This window comes from Cornus florida, unplaced genomic scaffold (genome assembly GCF_030987335.1).
Source record: "Cornus florida cultivar Cherokee Brave unplaced genomic scaffold, ASM3098733v1 CherokeeBrave_3.0.0_Hap2_Chr05, whole genome shotgun sequence".
In the NCBI taxonomy this organism is placed as follows: domain Eukaryota; kingdom Viridiplantae; phylum Streptophyta; class Magnoliopsida; order Cornales; family Cornaceae; genus Cornus; species Cornus florida.
Window position 1 is genome coordinate 68,705,882 of NW_026775575.1, and position 8,203 is coordinate 68,714,084.

Below are 8,203 nucleotides of genomic sequence, written 5' to 3' on the forward strand. Positions count from 1 at the left end.
CGAGTATAAGGGAGAGAGTAAGGTTAGAACTTGCCTTTGAGATCTTTGTCCAAAAATCTCTACGCCGTCTCTAAAGTTCCGACGAAAACCAACGTGAACCCTCTCTGTTCTTCCTTTGTCTCCACAGTCGTATACTTGGTTTTGTTATGTTTCTCAAACCCTAACCAAACATCTAACATATATTTATAGGATTTTACTAAACCCTAAATTAATTCAAGCCCCAACTGAAATCCTAACCGACCCATCCAACATACTGAGAAACCTACGACGGCTTACAAACTGATTAAAAGTAAAACCCTACTTATTAAATCAAGACAATTACCAATTTAACTCTAATTATAAATCAAGACAATTACCAATTTAAATTTACAATAAAGAATTAAATATAACACCATTACAATTAAACACATAACTAAACAATTAACTTAAATAATCACAATTATCACAATTAATGTAAATAATTCAAATAATTAATTAAACCAAAGAAAACAAATAAACCAACTAATTAATTCAAATAACACAAATAAGTCAAGTAAATCAAATAAGTAAAAAGTCAATTAAAACATAATTCAAAACGATTAATGAACCAAAAACAATTAATGAACAGAAAACAATTAAACAAAATATCGAGACTATCCTTTTGAAAATTACGGGTATTACATTCTTCCCCCCTAACAAAAGGAATTCCGTCCTCGGAATTCGCTCTTACCTTCTTCCAAAATTCCAGGAAACTGCGAGCGCATGACATCTTCCCGTTCCTAAGTAGACTCAGCCTCATTGTGATGACTCCACTGAACACGAACCAAAGGAATAACCTTATTACAAAGAATCTGATCTCGTCGGTCGACAATACGACACGGTGGCTCTAAATAAGTTGCATCCGGTTGCAACTCAATCTCCCCAACATCGATATGCTGATACCGATCCTCATCTCGCAGAAATTTCCGCAACATGGAAACATGAAACACGTTGTGAACGCGATCCAAAGTATCCGGAAGTGCCAACCGATAAGCGACAGCTCCAACTCGATCCGTAATCATGAATGGACCGACAAACCGCGGAGACAACTTCCCTTTCTTCCCAAAACGCATAACACCCTTCATAGGAGATACTTTAAGAAGAACCTGATCCCCAACCTGAAACTCCAAAGCATGAGTGCGACGATCAGCATAGCTCTTCTGCCTACTTTGGGCAGTACGCATGCGATCTCGAATAAGAGCAATCTTTTCAAATGTATCCTTGATGAACTCAGGACCTAAGAATCGATTCTCTCCAACCTCCATCCAACAAACAGGTGATCGACACGGTCGACCGTATAACGCCTCAAAAGGTGCCATCCCAATAGTCTTCTGGAAACTATTGTTATAAGCAAACTCCACAAGTGGCAAATATTCCTCCTAGTGACCCTTGAAATCCAGAACACACGACCGAAGCATATCTTCCATAATCTGATTTTTGCTAGTCCCTTAGCAAAACCAAAATGTAAAACTCAATGGAATGACAAACATGGGACTGCTACTACAAAAATATCTACCATGGTAAAATTAAATAGATACATAGCTCAAATACAACTTGAAACAGACAAAAACTGGAGATGGGGTCATTAGGAAAACTATCTTGCATATATGAAGCATTGATACAAAAATTTACAAAAACCATTTCAACATGCATGCATCAACATCATCGTCCATATAAATAACTCAATTGTCATCTCTTAAATGGAAATCAACTCTACTTCAGTGAAAGTGAATTGGATTCTCAACATGCGGCTTTTACTTTCTTTTCCAATTCCAAGGTACAAGTTTTCAAATCATTGAATTTCCCTTTACATGAAGTCCCTAAGGCATGATTTTATTTTCAAGACAACTTTTGTTGCCTGTTGACAATTTATTGTAACTCATAAGCGAAACATAGAATGATTGTGCAATGCTGAAGTCCTTTAAACTTTTTAACCAACCTATGTAGCAAGCATTAGGCCAACAACTCCCAAACCAGATGGCTTTAGGGTGCTAAGTGTAGAGACACTCCATAGGGCTTAATAGCTCAAGTTGGAAAGGCTACGAACTCCAACGAATCATGTTTATTACCAGTTTATTTTTTTTGAATGACCGTGCAATGTTTAAGTCCCTTAAGCTTTCTAACCAACCCTTGTAGCAAACGTTAGGCCAACAATTCCCAAACCAGACGGCTTTAGGGTGCTAAGTGTAAAGACACTCCTAGGGCTTAATAGCTCGAGTTGGAAAGGCTACGAACGTCAACTGGTTATTTTTTTTCTTTCTTTCTCATTTTTTTTTTTAGACAATTTAAATCATGCCAAAGATATTCAATTATCAGGTTCATCAAATCAAATTAACTAGGCCAAGGTCAAGGTCGATCAAGTTGCATGCCTCACAGTTTAGTTTCCAATGTGCATATGTGCATTGTGAAGCTTAAAAGAGTGTCAAATCCAGCAAGAATCTAATTGAGACATTTATACAGACTAATTTGAATCAACATGATCATTTTAACTCAAATTTGTCTTTATTTTCAAAAATGTCAATTGCTTCTATACACAAGGTATTAAACATATGCTTCATCTCCAACTAGTGTCAAGTTATACTATCATTGCTTAGCAAAAATGCAAAACCAAAAATGCATAAATGCACCCCCAAACTTGAATAACACAGTGTCCTCAATGTGTGAAGACAAGCATACCAAAATAAGAGCAAAGAGGGGAAAAGAACAATAATACCAAGTGGAGTGACGACGACGTAGATGTGCAGCCATGTGAGTGCGCAACAGCGTCCCCCAAACTTGGATATGAAGACCTGAATTTTAGTGCAAGATAAAAAGCCAAACAAAACACAAATGCAGACATTAGCCACAAGTTTAAAATAGATAACAAAATAGGGCCAAAAGTGGGGAATTTAGAGAGATGAAGTTGGCTCAGGAAATTCGTCAAACACGTGGTGTGCAAGACAAAAAGGAAGAGGGCCAAAGGTTGATTAGAGATGAGAAAATCCAAAAATTTGGCCCTGCAAATGCAATACACAACTCCCAAACAATCACAAATCCTTCACACAAGCAATCCCATCCTCCATTGATCAAAAATGGAAAGAAAAAGAGGGTTAGACACTTACCCAACAATGGAGAACACGAGGCCCATTATTTGTGGTTAATGGAACATGTGGATGAGAGATTGATGGATGGGTGGGTAAGCATGCATGGGGAGTGGAAGGAAATGGATAAGCATGTATGGAGAGGTGCATGCATGCATGCATGGTGGGAAATGTGGGGTGGAAGTGGTGGTGCATGCATGAATGCATTTCCTTGTGTGGTGGTTTGGTCATGGAGGGATGGAGTGGTTGAGTTGCAGAGAGGGAAAGATGGGTTGTGTGTGGGTTGGTTGGTTTGTGTGGATGTTGGTGAGGCTCGGTTAAGAGGGATGAGTGGTTGGTGTTGGGCTCGAGCACTCCAAATGGGAGTTGGAGTGCTCGAGTTTTGGGCAGTGGGTTCAGGATTGTGAGGATGGTGTAGTTGGTTCACACTTCGAGCACTCGAAATGGGACTTCGAGTGCTCGAAGTCTTGGTAGTGAGTGAGGGAGATGTGGTAGTGAGGTGGTGGTTGGTCGAGAGTGGTGACTCAAGCAAGGTGGTGAGGGTGGGTTTGATGGGTTGAGGTTTGCCGAGAGAGATGAGGAAGGTTGGGGGGTTGATGGTGGTGAGTTGTGGGTTGCATGCATAGTGGGATGAGATGAGGGTGGTGAAGTGAGGTTGGTGTTAGCCGAGAGGATGTGAGTGAGGAAGATGGTGGTTGAATGGTGTGAGGCCGAGAGGGATGGTGGTTGGTTGGGGAGGTGAGATGCTGGTTGAGGATGATGAGGTGAGGTTGATGCGTTTGAGATGAAGGTTGTGCATGTATGGTTGTGGGTTGATGTGGGTTGGTTGAGGAAGTGCCGAGATGAAGGGGCATGGTTGTGTGGCTTGGTAGGGAGAGGGATGGTTGAGAGGGATGGCATGCACGCTGTTAGAGGAGGTGGTGGGGTGGAAAAGAGAGAAGATGGTGGTGTTGGTGTTTCGAGCACTCGGCAGGGCAGGTTGGAGTGCTCGAATTAGGCTCGGGGCGTTGGCATGAGGTGTTCGAGCATGGTGCTGTGTTGGGTTTGCATGGTGAGTTGTGGTGAGGGTTGGAAGGTTGGGGTTTGTGGTCTATGCATGGTGCAGTCGGCATGGTGGGTTGGTGGAGAGGTTTTGAGGTGGCCGAGTGGTAGAGGTTGGCTGCGTGGGTTTTCATGCATGGGCATGCAGGGTTGATGGGCATGCATGAGGTGAGGAAGTGGGTGGGTTGTGAGATGCAGAGGAGGTGTGTATTGGTGCATGCAAGGGGTTGGGTTGGGTTTGCATGCAAGATGGGCATGCAAGAGGGGCTGCATGGGAAGGGATTGCTGGAAGTGGGTTGTTGCCGAGAGAGAGAAGGTTTGGAGTTGGGCATTGTCGAGCAATCCAAATGGGTGCTAGAGGTGCTCGGAAATTGGGCAATGAGATTGAGAGAGGTTAGTATGGGATGGAGCAAAATTCGAGCACTCCAAAGAGGAAGCTGGAGTGCTCGAGCTTGGGGCAGAGAGAATGGCCAAGATGTGGAGGGATGTCGAGCACTCGAAATGCCAATTCAAGTGCTCAAAATTGGATCAGTAAGCTCGGGAAAATGAAGAGGCTTATGAGATGAAATGCTGAGCACTCGGAATGGGTGCTAGAGCCCTCGAACTGGAGGCACTGAGCATGCTAGGCGGATGAAATCACCGGGAAGGATTTTTGAACAATTGCAACATTATGCCAATGGAAAATTTTCCAAGCTTGATACATTGCAACATGATGCAAAATGGATGAATTTCTCAAAAATGAAATTTGAAATTTGTAAAATGGAGACTTTGTATGGGAAAATCATTGGAAACTTTGCATGCTATTCCAATCCAATGCATGGATAGATTTTTAGGAAAATTTGAAAACTTTGCATGCCATTCCCATGCATGGAAAGATTTTTAAAGCTTTGCATGGCAGTTGGAAAAATATTTGAAAACTTTGCATGCCATTCTATGCATCGAAAATTTTTCATGTCATTCCCATGCATTGAAAAATCATTGCAAACAGCAGCTTCAATTCAAGCCATGCATGGAAAATTTTAAAACTTTGCACATTATTCCAATCTAATGCATAGATGGATTTTTGAAGCTTTGCATGCATGGAAAGAAATTGAAATTTTGCATGGGACAATGCATGGGGAATTTTGAAAAAATTTCAAACATTGCAAATGCATGGAAAAATTTTAAACAGTGCAAGAATTTCAATGCATGGATGATTTTGCGAAAATTTTCAAGAATGTATTACAAATGAGACATTATGCACATGAGTAGCATTCCCAAGATCCGGTGAAATTGCTAGGAAGCGATGGAAATTTCCGGGAATGAAAATTAGAGTTGAGAAGGTCTAAGAAGCCAGTCTAAAAATGTGGAACACAACTTAAGACCATTTCAGAAAAATCAAATTTTTGGCTTTTCGAAACCATTTCCCAGAAAATTTCAAGGCACGAGCAATTTGAGAAGGTAAGGAAGCTTGGAAATTGAAAGAATTGCTTCCCTTGAGTTGCTAAATTTAATGTCGATAGCTAGACGAAGTTAGAGCAAGCACTAATCCTCAAAAATCTCGATAGCTAGACACACCGAGATCAAGTTAGTCCTCCTTACCCTATACCATGTCTCTCTAGAGATTCAAGCTTCCCTAAGTAAGAAAGTTTTTTTGGAAGCGGAAGGAAAAGAGCTTGAAAACAAAAGTTGGAAAGAGGTAATGGAAAGACCTCAATCCACTCTTCATCCTCAATGAAGAACTTTGGACTATGGGGCTGATTTGGATTATAGGAAGATGGAGTAGGTGAGAGTGCACCTAGCAAAAGCTTTTGAAAGGTCATATTGAGCACGGGAATGCTCGACAACTTATCCTTCAAAATTTCAACATCCTCCTCACACTTATCCGGCGGTTCGGGCTCAACAACTTGAGACAACTCAAGTGAGGGAATGGGATGAGATGCAAGCTCCCAAGAAAGAGATAGATTTGATGTTGACCAAGGAAGAGAATGAATAGGTGGATGAATATTAAGCAAAGAATTCACCTCCGCAATGGAATTGTCAACATTAAAATCCTCACAATTGAAATGAGCCAAACAAGCTTTTAGAGGATCCTCCATTAAAGGAGGTGCATCAAGCAAAGGATTATTTAGGGGTTGTTCTGGAGTTTTAAAGGATGCAATCTCATTATCTTTTTCCTCATTTTTAACCACAAATTCTTCCATTTTATGAGTGGCAACAATTTGATTTTCAACCACCATTTCATCATTTTCATTTGTGATGACCACTTGATCATTCTCATGATGAAAGTTACTAGGAGTAATCTCATCATTCATAGAATTTTCTTTTGGATTGGCCACAAGTTCAATGGAAAATTCTTCTTCATTTCTATGATTTAGAGCATCAACCATTTGTTGAATTTGGGCTATTTGGTCATCTAACTCTACTCTAGATTGGGAATGAGAATGAGTAGTGGATTGCATGCCAACAATGTCATCCAACATTTGCTTATTGGACTCTATCATTTGCGTGTGGAAAGACTCCATCATTTGTTCATTGGCAGCAATAAATTCATCCAATGAAGACGGTGGACAAGGAGAAGAGGGCGGGAAAAAATGATCATTGGGTTGAAAAGGTTGCATATGAGATTGTGGGGTTGAATTTCCTATGTCATGCCACAAGAAGTTTTGTTGGTCTCCCCAACCCGAGTTATAACCATTGAAGTATGGATCACTACCCGGTTCTAAGAAATTTTCATTTGGTTGCTCTAGATAAAAATCCGAGAATTGTCTCGTTGGAAGACAATCTCTTGTATGATGTGTATTACTAGAGCAAAAAGCACAAAACGCATGTGGTGTGTAGAATTGAGTTGGGAGATAATGATTCTCCATCTAGGAGTTAAACATCAACAACACACAACATAATCAACACAACAATTCTTTATCATCAACTCCACATACAATGATATTCCCTTTCTCCTCAATTATCAAGACAAAAATTAAAATGGCCACGACAAGGACCGATGCTTGGAATTGAAAATACACAATTGAAATAGCCTCGACAAGGGCTTGCAATTTAACTACTTCTAAGCTTAACACATGTACAATATCCACAATTCAAAACTAGAAGGTCAAGAGACTTACCTGGGGTCCTCTAGACTTACAATTTGCTAGCATTTCCCACGGTGAGCTTCGAGTTCCTAGAATCTCACTTACAACACAAAAATGGTTAAACCACACAAGAAATATTCACAAAACACAGTATTCACAATCAAACTAAATTTAACCCTAGAACTTTGGTCGCTAAACCGTTTGCAGTCCCCGGCAACGGCGCCAAAAATTGATCGGTTGATCAACTAAACATCAACCTTCGCAATAGCATGAATAATTGTAAAATAGGGCTATTGGTCAGGTAAGTCAAACCACTGGGACTGCGCTAGTCTATGGCAACCTAAGAGTCTAGATTACTTTTAGAATGATGAGGGGGTATATAGAGTTTTGTTGGTTTGTCACTTCACTAGAGTTGAAATGTGCTTAAAGAAATAAATGCAAGGAATTTAAGAGGAAGAAGTCTAGAAAAGGAGGTCTAGGGAAGTGAATTCACCACCAATCCTATAAACATACTAAATTTCTATTAACTTGGGAAACAATTTCACTACATGGCAATGATATGTAGCAATACTAGATTGCTACATTATCCTCAAGAAAATCATAGGATCAAGATTTAAGTATAATCCCTCAAAGAGCCACATGCTAGAACTACCTAGATTAGGGTGTAGCCATAACATGCTCACTAAGCTAGGGACCATCAAACCCCTCAATCACTATGGTAATAGCACATGAAGTCAAGATATAAGATTAATCCATCAAAAGGAAATCTTAAGCTATGGATTAACAAATTTCCCATACAACATGCCTTTAAACCCATTTCACAATTTCATTTCCATTCTCACTATGAAGATGCAAGTTATATAATCATGAGAGGATAAAATCTAAGACAAGATAATGAACTCAACATGATCATTTATAGGCATTGAAATCCATTACAACAAGTGTAAGTGCTCTAAATCATGAAACTACCATGTACATGAATCATTCCCCAAATTA